The sequence below is a fragment of the Sorex fumeus genome, unplaced genomic scaffold (genome assembly GCF_029834395.1).
Source record: "Sorex fumeus unplaced genomic scaffold, SorFum_2.1 ptg000022l, whole genome shotgun sequence".
Taxonomy (NCBI): domain Eukaryota; kingdom Metazoa; phylum Chordata; class Mammalia; order Eulipotyphla; family Soricidae; genus Sorex; species Sorex fumeus.
This window is the reverse complement of record NW_026606079.1, coordinates 4,486,461-4,503,270: the sequence shown is the minus strand read 5'-3', so window position 1 is coordinate 4,503,270 and position 16,810 is coordinate 4,486,461.

Sequence of the window (16,810 nt, the reverse complement as noted above, 5' to 3'; positions counted from 1 at the left end):
CTTTACAATAGCCAGAATCTGGAAAAATCCTGAGTGCCCAAGAACAGATGACTGGTTAAAGAAACTTTGGTACATCTACACAATGGAGTACTATGTAGCTGTTAGAAAAGATGAATTCATGAAATTTACATACAAGTGGTACTACATGGAAAGTATCATGCTAGGCGAAATGAGTCAGAAAGAGAGGGATAGACATAAAAAGATCGCATTCATCTGGGGGACATAAAGTAACAAAATAGGAGATTAATACCCAAGAATAGCCGAGATCAGTACCAGGAGGATTACTCCATGGCTAAGAGGCCAGCCGGGCATTCTGGGGGAAAGGGCAGCTCAGATGGAGAAGGGAGCACCAAATAAAGTGTGTTTGGATGATACTCCCAGGATAGGAGATGCATGTTGAAAGTAGAATATGGACAGATTGCCACTCAATGCCTCTGTTGCAGACCAGAACACCCAAAAGGAGAGAGAAAACAAAAGGGAATGCCCTGCAACAGAGGCGGGGTGGGAGGGGGGATGGAAGTGGGGGGGTATACTGGGATACATGGTGGTGGAAAATGGGCACTGGTGGAGGGATGGGTATTTGATCATTGTATAATATAAACCCAAGCACAAAAATTTGTAAGTCTACAACTGTACCTCATGGTGTTTCACACACACACACACACACACACACACACACACACACACACACACATATATATATATATACGAATCTTCTGCCCCTCAAAAGAAACAGTGACCAAAGTACAAAAACAATCTACAGAATGATAAAGGATATTCGCCCAATACCCATCTGAGAAGGGGTTGATATCAAGAATATGAATATACAAAGTACTGGTTGAACTTCACAAGAAGAAAACATCCAACCCCATCAAAAAAATTGTGCGACGAAATGAACAGAAACTTTCTCAAAGAATAAATTCGAATGATAAAAAGGCACACGAGAAAATGCTCCACATCATTAATCATCAGGAGATGCAGATCAAACAACAATGAGATATCATCTCACATCACAGAGAATGGCCCACATCCAAAAGAACAAAAGCAACCAGTGTTGGCGCGGATGTGGCGAGAAAGGGACCCTCCTTCATTGCTGGTGGGAATACCGACTGGTTCAGCCCTTTTGGATAACAGTATGGACGATTCTCAAAAAAATAGAAATTGAGCTCCCATTTGACCCAGAAATACCACTTTTGGGAATATATCCCAGAGAGGCAAAAAAAGTAGTCGAAAAGACATCTGCACTTCTATGTTCACTGCTGCACTGTTCAAAATAGCCAATCTCTGTAAAAAACCTGAGTGCCTGAAAACAGACGACTGGTTAAAGAAACTTCAGTACATCCACACAGTGGAGTACTATGCAGCTGTTAGAAAAGATGAAGTCATGAAACTTACATACAAGTGTTATTACATGGAAAGTATCATGCTAAGTGAAATGAATCAGAAAGAGAGGGACAGACATAGAAAGATTTTATTCATCTGGGGTATATAAAGTAACAAAATGGAGACTAACACCCAAGAATAGCGGAGATAAGTACCAGGAGGTTCACTCCATGGCTTGGAGGACAGCTGCACAGGCTAGGGGAAAAGGCAGCTCAGATAGAAAAGGGAACACCAAGTAAAAGGTATTGGGAGGATCCGCCCAGCATGGGAGATGCATGCTGAAAGTAGACTATAGACGACTGGACATGATAGCCACTCAATGCTTCTTTTGCAAACCACAGCACCCAAAGGGAGAGAGAAAACAGAAGGGAATGCCCTTCCACAGAGGAGGGGTGGTATGCGTGGGATGGGTGGTTGGGAGTGATACTGGGATTATTGGTGGTGAAGAATGGGCACTGGGGGGGATAGGTACTCTATCATTGTATAAGTGAAACCCAAGCACAACAATTTGTAAGTCTACAACTGTACCTCATGGTGTTTCACTAATAAAAATTTAAAAATTAATTAATTAATTCATTAAAATGCCACTAGGATGCAAAAAAAAACCCACCCTGAACAAATGCCTCTGACCACCAGAGGGCACTCAGGAGTCACCTGGGAAAAGGCCTCAACCCCACCCTGCGGTAAAGATGGTCATCATTTGCTAGAAGCCCACACATGCCAATATTCTGTCACAACACAGAGATGCTCAATCCCTTAACTCCCACCCACTCCCATCCATGCCCTGTTCCAGCGTCTTTCCTAAGACCCTTCCTCATCACTCCGAGAGCAGCTCCACTTTCAGGGACACCCTCACACTCCCAACAGCTTCCAAATGCCCAACGCATTGAGAGTATTGTGTAGAGCCAGGAATCGTTAGGAGAACAACATGCTTAGGTCAGTTTTCTAACTTTTTATCTCTGAGCTTAGCTTTTACACATCTGAAGGCCTTAGGTAATTAGGAAAAATACCTTTAACCCCAAAGGCACTTCCTTTGGGAGAAAGAACAAAGACAGCCATAACAGGAACTTGTTTCAGTGGATATCCAGAAATCAGGGGACTGTATCCTTCCATTCTTCTTTCCTTCTGATTTTATTTTAACACTTGATTCACAAAACCTTGATAACGGAGTCACTCAGTAGATTCCTTTTGTCTAGGTAGTGGGACCAACACTTTAAATGTATTTTTATTACATTGCAGAAACCAAATAAACATTTATGTCTCACATAACAGGATTTATATAAAAATAAACATTAAAGAACATCAATTAAATTGGTTTTCATGTACTAATTGTATACTGGATAGCAGAGTTTGTGAGTCTTTTCCCGGTCACAGGTACCCCCTTCACGCATCACCTGCTCAGGAGTCCTCCCTTCTCTCTACAAGGTTCAAAGAGAACTTTTTATAGAGAATGAGGATATGCAAATAAGACTCTCTCCAGAGAAGAAAACGCTCAGCCCAGCCTCAGCTGCAGGAGAGGCGTCAGTTCAGGGGTTCCAGGGGCTCCATCCTGACTCACACACAACCAACATGGCATGTGGGCTCAGCTGGCTTCTCCTGGTGGCTGTGTTAGGAGGTAACTCATGGGCGACAGAGACATGGAGCATGGGAGAGATGGGAGAGGCAGATCCTCTGTGTGAGGAGAGTTTCCTGACCAGGATGTCTTTGTGTTTTCAGGGGTCCAGTGTGAGGTGCAGCTGGTGGAGTCTGGGGGAGACTTGGTGAAGCCCGGGGGGTCTCTCACACTCTCCTGTGCAGCCTCTGGATTCAATTTTGGCAGCCATCCAATGGTCTGGGTCCGCCAGGCTCCAGGGAAGGGCCTAGAGTGGATTTCATCTATTAGTGAGCGTAGTATTAAAATATACTATGCCAACTCTGTGAAGGGCCGATTCACCATCTCCAGAGACAACAACAAGAACATGCTCTCTCTGCAAATGAACAGCTTGAGGGAGGAAGATACGGCCCTGTACTACTGTGCGAGAGAGACACAGTGAGGGGAAGGCCCTGTGGGCACAGACACAAACCACCTGCAGGAGGAAGTAGGGTGAGCTTCAGGGGCTCAGGCCCCCAGGAGTCTCTGAGGACTCTCCCCTGAGGAGATATTGCTCATGACCAGATGAATCATGGTTCTGTGGAGATCAGGACTGACCTGCCCCTCACCTCTCAGATGGACCCATGGGCATCTTGTCCTGTGAGTTGTGGCTCTGAGTCCTCCATCCCTATTGTGGACAGGAAGAAGATTGTCACACAGTGCCTACTGATGAAACTATTCACTGATGGAATGATATCTTCCCTGGGGCCTGAGGGGCACATTATTCTCTTGTAGATATTTAAATGACTCTGTAGAGATTATTGTGGTCTACTGTCAGGAGTCAGTTCATCAGAAAGAGAAATCCTGGTGTCCACTCAGCTGTGTGCTTTCTCCTTCCTTCTGCTCTCACATAAACACACTCTGTGCCCACTAACCTCTAACCTTTGTCCTGCAATGACTTTCACCTGCTTGCCTTACACCTGGCAGGCCTATTCTCTGGGAAAGGCTGACCTCTCATCCACCATTAACTCACTAAATGGACGTTCAGATTTTCCCATTCTCTCTCCAGCCTTTGCAGAGGAAAGACCAGGTTCTGTGACACAGGCAGCGATGACCCCTTCACAGTAAAACAAGAGGCAAGGACCCAGAGCATCTCCCTGAGCCCCCACTCTCCTGGCACACCCAAATATGCCACACACCAGTTTCCAGGGTTCCATCTTACGTTGAGGCTAGATATGGAGACCATTGCGGGTGTGACTTTAATGAATTTCTCATTGTGCATCAACCTCAAACTCCGTTCACCCTCCTGAGACGCTGGAACTTGGAGATTAGAATCTACATTCCCCCCTCCCATCACATGGTGACACCACTGAGGCAGCTCTTCTGTTTTGCTGACCTTCCACTGTCACATTTTAAACATCACAAAAGTACAATGAAATCCTCTTCACTTTGAAATTAGAAACAGGTTTATAGATTCAATGTCTATAATAAAGTTAAATTGTGAAGGTACATTTCTTATTAGAATCACATTATCAGCCCATATACAACACGACTAAATTGGGATGAAATGGACGGGTATCTAATCATTATGAAAACCTGTTATTATCCAAATGCAGACAATATGAATTTTATTTGGTTTTGGGGACAAACCTGGCATTCTCTATGTTTGCTTGCTGTCTGTGTCCTGGTCCCCCCTGTAATGCTCAGGGTATCAGCTAGTGGTAATGGATAAAGTCTTGAGACACTCATAAGCTATCAAGTGCATATTCTATTGTACCTGCCCAAATTGCTGTCAAGAACAAAATCATGAAAGTATTTCTGTCATGCCGGGATTGTCTGATAATGAGAAATGCAAAATGAATGATTTATGGTTTTATTTCTTTCTTTCTTTTTTTAGTAAATTATTAATTATGGGGGAGCGATAGCACAGCGGGTAGGGCGTTCGCCTTGCACGCAGCCAACATGGCCGACCCGAGTTCGATTCCTCCGCCCCTCTCGGAGAGCCCGGCAAGCTACCGAGAGTATTCGATATGCCAGACACAGTAACAACAAAGTCTCCAATGGAGACGTTACTGGGCCCGCTCGAGCAAATCGACGATCAACGGGAGGGCCTTACTAATTATGATCCAGGATGACTTACTTTACATGTGTAAAGAATAAAAAAAAAACATATAAAATGAGTATGGGAGGACTGATAAAAGAGACTTATCTTCATTAATGTACTGAATATAGAGTAAATCATGTTAACAAAATCTTTAGCTAAAGTGAGCTTTTATCAGTTTAAGAACGTTTTCATCGCCTTCCCCCACCCCAATGGGACTCTGAGGTGACTCCCACATACAGCCACTGTCTACTTAAAGTCCCACATGGCCATCATCCAGATACATACACATGAATCTCTGACCTGAAGAAGTTGCTGCAGAGATGTCTCTTGATTTTGCCAGAGGCCACTTTCATTGGGCCACTCCAGACAGGGGCAGGTGTCATTCCTCCCCGTGCTCCCTAGGAATACAGATTTCCTCCATCTTCAAGAACTCATCAAAAAGCTCCAGGAACAAGGTGGAAGTGGCAGGAAACACCAGGCCTCACAGAACAGGGGAGATGTCGGCCCTTCTCTTTACCCCCACCCCGATGGGACTCAGATGATGCCCACATATAGCCACTGTGTACTTAAGCTCCCAAACGGCCATGATCCAGAAACACACAAATGAATCTCAGACCCCAGTAATTTGCTACAGCGATCTCTCCAGACCCTAATTATTAAAATTTTAAAATTTCTAGAGCACATGAAGTAATACAAAATACATTAGCATTGCCTTTTTCGAAGGGAGGAGTGGTGGATGGTGGGAGTAAAGTAAGTAAGTAAAGGCCCTCCCGTTGATCATCGATTTGCTCGAGCGGGCCCAGTAACGTCTCCATTGGAGACTTTGTTGTTACTGTGTCTGGCATATCGAATACTCTCGGTAGCTTGCTGGGCTCTCCGAGAGGGGCAGAGGAATCGAACTCGGGTCGGCCATGTTGGCTGCATGCAAGGCAGACGCCTTACCCGCTGTGCTGGTCTGAAATATCGAAGGTAACCACAGTAGAAAAAGAGTACTGTGCAAATTGTCTGCCACACAGGCAGGGGGAGGTGTGGAATGGTGGTGTGTGTGTGTGTGGGGGGGTGATACTGGGGATTTGGGTGGTGGAAAGCATGTACTGGTGAAGAGATGGGTGTCTGATGATTGTGTGATTGAAGCCCAAACATGAAAACTCTGTTACTGTGCCTCACGGTGAATCAATAATAAAAGGGGGTAGGAGGATAATGTTACCAGTGGGTTTTAACGCGAAGTGATTTACGAAATGTTCCCATCATTGTGCATCTCCTGTTCACTTCATTTCTTCCTGAGCTCTGGGGTCCAGCCTCCCTGGAAACTGCTGATTTGGGTGAGCATAGGGAGACAGCACAGGTGAGGGCAGGGTTGTGAGGATTCTGGGTCCAGAGCCTGCAGCTGTGCTGGGACAGGACCCCTAGGACAAAGCTACAGCAAGTCGTGTGCTTTGCACACCAGAGAGTTGGTCAATCGTCTCAGTGTTATATCCTGTTTTGAAGAGACGGCGATAGTAACGAATTGGAAAGAGAACTTCAGCCATACTGGGCACTGCTGGGTCAAACAAAGATGGAATTTTGTCACCAAGATACAAGGGCCCCACGTGTGCCCACTCTTTATCTAGGTTTGTCTCTAAGTCCTGACTAGTCTCTGGACTTCTCGATCAACCACCTGACAGGTCTCCCTGGTAAGGTCCGAGGAAGTTGCATCCCCCCCGACAAGTTGTGTAAAAAAAATTGTTTTCTCCCATTTGTTCAAGTGAATGTAAACGTATCTTGGACCCCACACATCTAGTCAGGATGTGAGGCAGTTGTCTCTTTTACTGTTTAAAAAAAAACATACGAGTTTATCTAGTCTGCTCTTAAATACATGCTGGGATATAATTTTGAAGTATAAATCCAATAGGAGTCTTGGGGTCCTTGGTGGAGGTAAGAGGCCCTGCTCCAAGGTGCAGTGATGGGAAGACAAGTAACATTTCTTGTCCATGTCTCCGATTTGGCTCCGAGGGTTCAGGAGATCTCAGGGGCCACATTAGAGCTACTGTGAATGTGACAGGGAGACTCACCCAACCCCAATCCTCACACTGCCTGACTTGTTTGTGCATTTGTATTTATTTCAGTTCAATTTGGTTAAATTAGTGGGGTACATTTTTTACTTTTGACTCTTCATGATGAATTATTTTTTAAATCATATTTTCTGGCTTCTTGGATTTATCTCAACCCCTTCACTGCATAGGAATAGAAGGTACAATATGTGACAAAGCCTGTGTCTAAGATCTATTCACCTGGGGATTGAGGTGGGTCATACCAGGCAGTGATCAGGGCTTGTGTTCTTGTACCCTTGTTGCTGTGTAAGTTCGAGTACTAAGACCAGGCTTCCTGCCCAATAGATTGTGCGCTGAGGATCTCCATAAGCTGTTTCTATGCTTCTGACAGGGTCAGGCTTCCACAGTGATGACCCCAGCACAGGGTCCTTAAGTTCAAGCTGGTCTATGGACACTGAATTGTAGACAGGACAGAGTGGGGTCAGGCACTGTTACGAGGACAACCAGACCAGTCAGGTCACCGAACAGAGGCTCTTCACTGTCCATATATAAACCCGGCAACAGTGACAATGATCATTCTAACACCACCTTGGCTCTACTTCAGGCGAGGGTATTTTCATCTAAGTGTGTGAAGAAACTAATGCAAACTTTGATTGACTTTGGGTTGAAACAAACTTTGTCAGAATTCACGGTAATAATGAATCTGACTGTTTGAAACCAAAAGTTGGAAATATAGTGGTAGAACAGGAGCAAACAGAGGGACACGGAGGGGGAGGGGCCTGTCTACAGGTAGAGACCCTGAAGGGCTGTGTTTGGTCATCAGGGACCTGAGACACGGGGACTCTCCTCCACAGCTGCTGTTGCCCCCTGAGCAATTCCTGTTTCCAGAGAGCTCCTAAGCATGTTTTTTGTGCTGGAGAAAGAGTCCCATCTCTGACAGAGACAGGCCTGATCCTCCTGACTTCCTCTTCAGAGAGTCAGGGTCTGACACACAGATTGGGGCTCACAGGGTCAGGCTTCATTTGAGAAAAAGGTTCAGAATCTCTCTCTCTGTCCTTCAGCAACATCCCAGAGAAAGATGGCTTCTCTGGAGAACACCTGGTGTCCCTCATATTTTGTTCAAGGATTTTGTGTGAAGTGACCAGATGGTACAGGAAGAACCACATGGAAGTTTGGGCTGGTGTCATTGCAGTTTCCTGAACTGTATGTAGGTCTACCCATTGCAGACTCTCAATGTTACACATTAAGGTTGAAATTCTGTCTCTGCAAGAAATCCTTTTCTCTGAGATGAATTCCTTGTGGTAGCCAGACCCCATTCTGGAGTTTCTGTGCAGACCTGTCCCTTTGTACATCTTCATATCTCTATATTCCTGAGCTGGAATCCTGCCATTGGACAAGTGACAGTGGAGGATATGAACCTATATGAAAGGGACCAAGGTCACATTTCTCCTATCACGTAGTGTTAAGGAAATGGTCAGGGTCAGATTCTGTGAAATCCTGATGTTGGGGGCATCTCAGCCCAGCTCTGGGGAAAGTCATGACCCAAGAACAGACACATGATCTGGGGTGTGCCCAGGGGGGCTGGCAGTAGCATGGACCAGCAGACAGGATCTAGAGCAAGGCCTCAGGGGCTGCTCCCTCCACTCCAGTGTCATGCATCCCAGATGAGTTTACCTGGGCCTGACCGCACCAACTGACCAATATTCCTGGGAAATAAATGGTATTGAGTGAGACATTAATTTTATGCATACCTTGAAACCTGGGAATAATTATTTACAATTCATAACTTTCTTTCAATTGATATGGAGGACATGTATTTATGGATATATATCCATGCACAAATGTATACACTAGATGAGTGGAAAACAGAAATATATGTATATATGTGTATATATAATATACATATCCTATTAGTGTCCACTGGGAAGCCTCAGACAGTGTGACTACATGATGGACTATCAGTCATGCAGACCACAGTATTACTGGGAATATTCGTGCTTCTGTAGTTGGACTATGAGACTTACTTCTTAGGCTAAAACCAGATCCATCCCTGCACTTTGAAAACTGTTACCATATTTATCAAAATGGTCAATTAAAAAAAAGGAAACAAAACCCTTCCCAATGACAGAAAAATTGCTCATATCTGATGTGAGAGTATTTTCATTCCCGCCCCTAGAAGAATATTGAATATATATGAATCAGGACGATCCTTCAACTTTTGAAGGCACAAAGAGTACAATATTGGGGAAAGTTCTGACTGAGGTCAAAGACTTACAAGACCTTCTCTGCACCCCAAGCCTTCACACCTCAACCCCACGCTTCACAGGTGAAACTTGACCATGGAATTGTTTGTGGTCCTGTGCTGTCCTCCCCGCCACACATTGACTCTTGTCTACACCACAGCCTGGAGAAAGGGTTTCTCAGGAGGGATTATCACTTCCTCAGGAGTAGCTGGGGTCACGCATGACGACTTTTGAGCATGGAGAGGTGGGCATTTAAACCCGGACATCTCTGTTTCATCCACACTCACAAGGTAGCTATTTCGTAGTTCACTTCCGGTCCATCATGAAGGCAAATATATTTCTCAGTGATATTACTTTCTGGGTCTGAGTATTACCTGACTTCATATTCCCTTTTGTTTTGGAGCCACAGACGGCATTGCAGAGGGTGTTGTCCTGGCTCAGTGCTCAGGAATTACACCTAGTGGTGCATTGGGGACTGTAAGGGATGCCAGAGATCAAACCCAGGTTGGCCGCATGCAAGGCAAGTGCTTCACCCAAGTCAGGCCTGACTTGATATTTCTTCTCCATCACACCTGGAACTCTGTGCCAACAGGTTTGACATATAAACCACGTACAAGGGTATAATCACTAGGGGCACCGATTCTAGCCCTGAGCTTATCCCCACACTGCCACGGAATCCTCAGACACTCGCCTGGTACCGTACAATTCTCCTTGGTTCAGAACCTCACCCTGGAGAGAGCATCAGGTTCCATCTGCCACAGGTTCCATCTCAGTGCGGGAAGTTCCCACAGGATTCCCCTGTGCTTCTGACCAACACCCACTGAGCAGGTGTCTCAGTCAGGTTACTATGATCGACTCACTCTCAGATCTTAGAAAACGTTTTTCTGTAACATAGCAAGAGAACTAATCCACGCATTTCAGTTGTTGGTGGGAGAACAATAAGTGGGAAGGACACTGGTTCTTAGAAGAAGGAGATGGGTACACCTGTGATGGATTTGGTATTAAAATTATGTTCATGAGTGTACTGTGATCCCCAGAATTGCAATAAATTTTATTCAAAGCAGTTTTTTTCATTCATAAATCCTAACATTTTCCAAGTGCAGAAGGAGGGAAGAGCTGAATGAATGAGAGGCTCAGGGAAGGGAAGTGGGAGTGCTTCAGGGACCCCAGTGGGGACAGGGAGGGCTGAAGCCTGGATCGCTCCCTCCCTCCCATCCTGGGTCACTGAGATGTGCCCGAGGAAATCCCCCTCTGGGAAAGTGGTCCAGAGCCCCTGCAGTTACAGACCTTGCTCTTCCCAGCCCCAGGGGCAGCAGGAAGCTGACCTGGTGCCTATTGCTCTGTGCTGCATGGGAGATGATCCCCGAACCCCGATTGCTGGGGGTGCCGTGGAGTTTGGCTGCAGCGAGGAATCACCCTTGGCAGGAGAGGAAAGTCATTCCAGGTCCGACTCAGGCTCTAGATCTGTCACCCTCCCTCACAGCAAAGACCTGCAGGAGGGGAGAAAGGGTGAGTGAAGTGGTTTGATCAGAGGTTATGAAAGAGGGAAGGAAAGAGAGAAGATGGGTAACACGCTCAAAGGAGACCATGAGCATCTACAGAGGTTGGCAGCAGCCTTGAGCGACTTTTCAGTCTGATTTAAATGTGCTTCATTCCCAGAGAGCCTCGAACTGGAGATTCTGGGAACCCAAGGGTTGGACAGGGTGTAGTCACAGGGAAGAGCTTTGGCTGTTTATGGGTTTTCACGTCCTCCCCACATCCTTTTGCTTCTGTTGGAGTTTCTCTTCTCCTGCGGGGCTCCAGGCTTCCCTCAGACCCCTGTGGCCTCAGAGTCTCATCAGGCTTCAGGTCCTGTGTCCAGAAAGTGGGTTTGACGCAAATGCTTGGAGACGCTTGAGTGCTAGTGACAGAGTCACTTCTGAAAGTCCCATCGTGGCTTTATGATTCCTCAAGAACTTTTGCCAGGGCCCACAACCTACACACACATATACACACACATACATACATACACATACTCACATACAAACACATACACTCAAGCACACATAGTCACATACATACAGTCACACACACTCAGACACACACGAATACACACACACAAACACACACACACACTCTCTAATGCACACACACAGACACACCTCCATTTCTGCTTCAGAGGGGCCAGATATCAGCTTTCATCCCTCCCAGATCTCCTGAAAATCACAAACCAGAGCCCACCGAACCTCATATCCTGAATTCTCAGAGCCAGTTGCAGGTACGACTCTTACTATATTTGTCTGTGGATCAAACTCATTCTCCAGTCTCCCCTCCTGAGACACTGAAATTCAGGGATTAGAGTCTGAATAACTCCCTCCTGGCATATGGTGACCGCACTGAAGCAGCACTCCTCTTTGGGTGACCTTCCCAAGCCACATGTTAAGGTAAGGTAAGGTAAAGGCCCTCCCGTTGATCGTCGATTTGCTCGAGCGGGCCCAGTAACGTCTCCATTGGAGACTTTGTTGTTACTGTGTCTGGCATATCGAATACTCTCGGTAGCTTGCCTGGCTCTCTGAGAGGGGCGAAGGAATTGAACTTGGGTCGGCCATGTTGACCGCTTGTAAGGCGAACGCCCTACCCGCTGTGCTATCGCTCCAGCCCAAGGCTTCTGGCTTCTGGCTTCTGGCTGCTAGAAGCCACATGTTAAACATGGGAAATCACCAAGTTGTTTTCACTTAGGAAACTGAAAGACTTTAAAAGTTCAATATCAATAAAACACAAAGATAGAAATGTGTTTCTTATTAGAAATCACACATCAACCAAGAAAGAAAATGAATAAATTAGAATAAAATGAATGAATATCACTAAGGCTACTTTTTTGTAGCATTTTCAGTGGTTTCTCATAACAAACAATACAAAATATATTACCTCAGTTCTGCTTTGGGGCAGGAATTTCGGCTCAGGATGAAAACATCTGAAATATGGTCGTGGGAACGTGTAATGATGGTGGCTTTGGTGTTTGAATATTACATGTAATCAAATATTGTGAACTATTTTATAAAATTTAAAAAATTAAAATGTGGATGGATATCTAATCTTTACGTTAAAATGACATTATTCAAATATGGACGATATGTGGTTTTGTTTGATTTGGGGAACACAGCTGGAGGTAATCCGTTCACTTCCTATTGATGTACTGGTTCAATTGTACTGCTCAGGTATCAATTACTGGTCCTGCAAAATAGACTTGGGACACTCACATACAAAGCATTCCATTGACCCTGAAGAAACCGCTATTAAGGACCAATTAAAAATTTTTTATAGTCTTAATTTAATTTTTAAGTTGTTCACAATAATGTATTGCATTAACTGTTCCAACACCAATTCCATCATCATTACACATTTCCACTACCATTATTTTGAATTTTTCCACCAGCACCCAAACCTACCCCCAAAGCAGGTCCTAAATTATTTATTTTATATTGCTTCCTATGAAATAATTCGCAAAAAAAAATGATCCCAAAATATTCCCTTAGAGGAAAGTGTGAAGATTGTTGTATCTCAACCTGGAGCCTTTGTGCGTTTGTATAAGAGATTACTAACATATTGTTACAGGTTGGGCAGGAGAGATAGCACAGTGGTAGGGCATTTGCCTTGCATGCGGCCAGACCGGCAGAGCTGAGATGGATGCCTTTGCCCCTCTTAGAGAACCCAGCAAGTTACTGAGAGCATCTCGCCCGCACGGCAAAGCCTGGTAAGCTACCCGTGGCATTTTTCTATATGCCAAACACAGTAACGTCCAATTCGGGTTGTTAGGCATTCAAATGAATCAATGTTCTTGGCCAAGATTGTGTTGACAAGGACACCGACGCCTCCAACACCTCTTTTATCGCATGTTCTGAGGAACAATTCTTCTCCAGTGTCGAAAACGGCATGGTGAGATTCGTGCCTTCTTGTCTCGGTCAGACCAATGATGTCGTACTTGATCATTCACGCTTGTACCATCAGGTCCTCAATGGATGCATCTGATGCTAGCGTACATGCATTGAAAGTACAGATGATCATTTTTGTCTTCCTTCGTTGTGGCAGTCTAGGTCGGCCTTGAGATTTTGTCGGCCTCTCCTTTCTCATCCATCTCAGTGCTGCCATGTCGGTGAAGCCTTCAGGGTCAGGTGAATGAGACCAGTTGTAGTTACTGGTTTTGGCATACAAATACACAACGGATAGCTTGCCAGGCTCTTCCGTGCGGGCGGAATACTCTCGGTAGCTTGCCAGTTTTTCCGAGATGGATAGAGGCTTTTGGGGCGACCTCTAATTACCCTTGTAGGTGTTACCATATTTGGACCCTCTCAAATACGGTATGACAATTCCGGAAGATGGGCATTTAATGTCTTATGATGTGTCACGCGGCCACAAAGTGGCCGCGCGGGTCCGGAAAGTGTCCTGGAGTGTGGCGACGGCTGGATAGTGGGAGTAGTGTAGAATGGAACGAACAGGGTGAGAAACTGTCTGAGTTCATCATGTCAACCAAGACCATTCATGGTAACTCACAGTTCCAGAAGGCAGAATCTAAACGATGGACATGGGAGTCTCCCGGTGGACGATTCCACAACGAAATAGATCACATAATATTCAATCATCGGTTTTGCTGACTGATGTCGCTGTTGTCCCAAAATTTCAAACAGGATCGGACCACCTTCTCCTTCGTGCAAAATTCTACTTCACAGAGCGGGGAGAAAGGGCTGCAAAGTTCAAAAAGAGAACTCCCAGAATGACCACCAACTGGGAACTCTTTGGTACTATTGCGGCAACATGGGAAGATTCCATTGTTGACAACATTGATGAGGAATACGATCGACTGGTTCAGCACATCCATGAATGTGCGAGGAACGCCAAGAGAGAGATAGCCACAAAAAATCGCCTATCTTCGAAAACTCCTGAGCTAATTCGCCAGCGTGGTGTGGCGCATGCCTCAGGCAACCGCAAGCTAATGTCCGAGCTCGCAAAGCAGTGCAGAGATGCGATCAAGAAAGACCTCAAAGAGAGAAGAGCAGAAGTACTGGTAGATGCGGCAGAAGCCGGGAAAAGTATTCGTAACGCCCACCTGTCCTTCGCCAACTACAAGAGTAAGATGACTGCCCTCCGATGTCCTGATGGCTCCATCACATCCTCCAGAACGGCAATGGAGAAGATTATCCATGACTTCTACTCAAATCTCTTCGATAGCCATGTCCACTTGCCGACATACCAAATTCCACAGGATGGATATGTCGTTCCCAACGTTCTCCCTTCCAAAATCTGACACGTCATTTCGTTGGTAAAGAAACAAACAGCACCCGGCCCAGACAAGGTCAGACCTGAACACCTGAAGAACCTGCCGTCAGTACTCATCAATACACTGGTTCGGCTCTTCACTCGCTACCTGTCTGAATGCAAGGTTCCATCCCAATGGAAAACAAGCAGGACCGTACTACTGTTCAAGAAGGGAGACATTGATGACATCGGCAACTATTGCCCGATCTGCCAATTGTCTGCCATCTACAAGTTGTTCACTCGAGTCATCCTAAATAGGATTGGCAGAACACTAGATGAAGGACAACCAAGCGAGCAAGCCAGGTTCCGCAAAGGATTCAGAACCATCGACCATATTCACACGATAACCAAGCTCATTGAGGTTTCTCGGGAGTTCAAGATGCCGCTCTGTTTAACGTTCATTGATTTAAAGAAGGCCTTTGATTCTGTTGATATGGAAGCGGTCATTGAAGCCCTAGCCAATCAGGGCATTCAAGCCCAATACATCAGGATCCTCCGTGAGCTGTATTGCGGATTCACTACCAGGATCTCACCATTCTACCAAGATGTGATCGTTGATGTCAAGAGAGGGGTGCGGCAGGGTGATACCATGTCACCGAAACTCTTCAGTGCCACCCTTGAGAACATCATGCGACGACTGGAATGGGAAGGAATGGGAGTGAAGATAGATGGCCAGCAACTCCACCACCTCCGCTTTGCTGATGACATTGTTTTAATAACACCAAACATCAGCCAAGCGGCACAAATGCTGGCCGACTTTGACCGTGAGTGTGGAAAGGTAGGACTACAGCTGAATCTTACGAAGACAATGTTTATGAGAAACAGCCTCGTTCCTGACGCCCCATTCACTCTCAATGGAATGACCATCTCCCAATGCAACAGCTATGTGTACCTAGGTCGAGAGGTCAATATGACAAATGACCTGGCACCCAAGCTGCGCAGGAGGAAGAGAGCGGCTTGGAACGCCTTCAAGAACGTCGAAGAAATAGCTAAGAGGATGAAGAACCTCCGGCTCCGGGCACATCTCTTTGATTCCACTGTTCTTCCTGCATTAACATATGCCTCAGAGACCCGGGCCCTACGCAAACAAGATGAGAATGCTATTCAGGTCTCCCAAAGAAGAATAGAAAGAGCTATGCTTGGAATATCACGTTTCACTCAAATGAGAGAAAGAATCCGGAGTTCTGACATCCATTGACGATCAAGAATCAGGGACGCTGTCTCATTTGCCAAGGTGTCGAAAATCAGATGGGCTGGTCACGTAATGAGATTTAAAGATGACCGCTGGACTAGAGCTGTTACTGACTGGATTCCACGGGATGTCAAAAGACCGCGTGGCCGCCCACCTACCAGATGGTCAGACTTCTTCGTCACGATCATGAAGGATCGATTTGAGGCCCTTCATGTTCCCGGAGCGAACAGATGCCATTGGGCTACACTAGCACGTGACAGGGACAAATGGAGACGTTCCTGGCGCCCGCTTGAGCAAATCGAGGACTAACAGGAAGTTATGTGATTAAGTGATTAAACACAGTAACAATTGTCACAATAGAGAGGTTACTGGGCCCGCTCAAGCAAATCGATGCACAACGGGAGGACAGTGACAGTGACAGTGATATAACTGGAGTTAAATTTTTAACTGATGGTGACTTTGTGGTCCAGATGTATCTCTGCAGTTTGTTGTTACTCTCCAAGATTTATTTGTAATCTCCAAATCGTGATCATTAATGAGTTTTCATGTCACAGAGGCAGTTCCTGTGCGTGACTGCCAGGTTCCCGGGAGAACAGAGAGATGGTGCCAGGAGTGTTTCACAATGAGAAAACACAAAATGAATGATTGAGGCTTTCAAGTAATCTCTGATTGGTTTCTTTTATCTCTGATTGGTTTTTTCTAATAAACTCGTAGTGATAGCCCAGGATATTTTATTAGTCAACATCTGTATGAATGAAACAGCCACAAATGAGTCAAGAACCTTTTAACAAAGAAATCCATCTTATTTAATATCCTTAAAACAAATTTTTTAAAAGTTTATAGAATTTTATAAAAGTTTATAAAATTATCAATTAAAGTTGGTGGTTGGATTTAAGATTTAAGAAATTGCCCTTTGCTCTGGTGAAGTAGCATTAGGAAATGGTCCCATCATTGTGCATCTCCCCATCCATCCGAATATATCTGAGGTACAGGGGT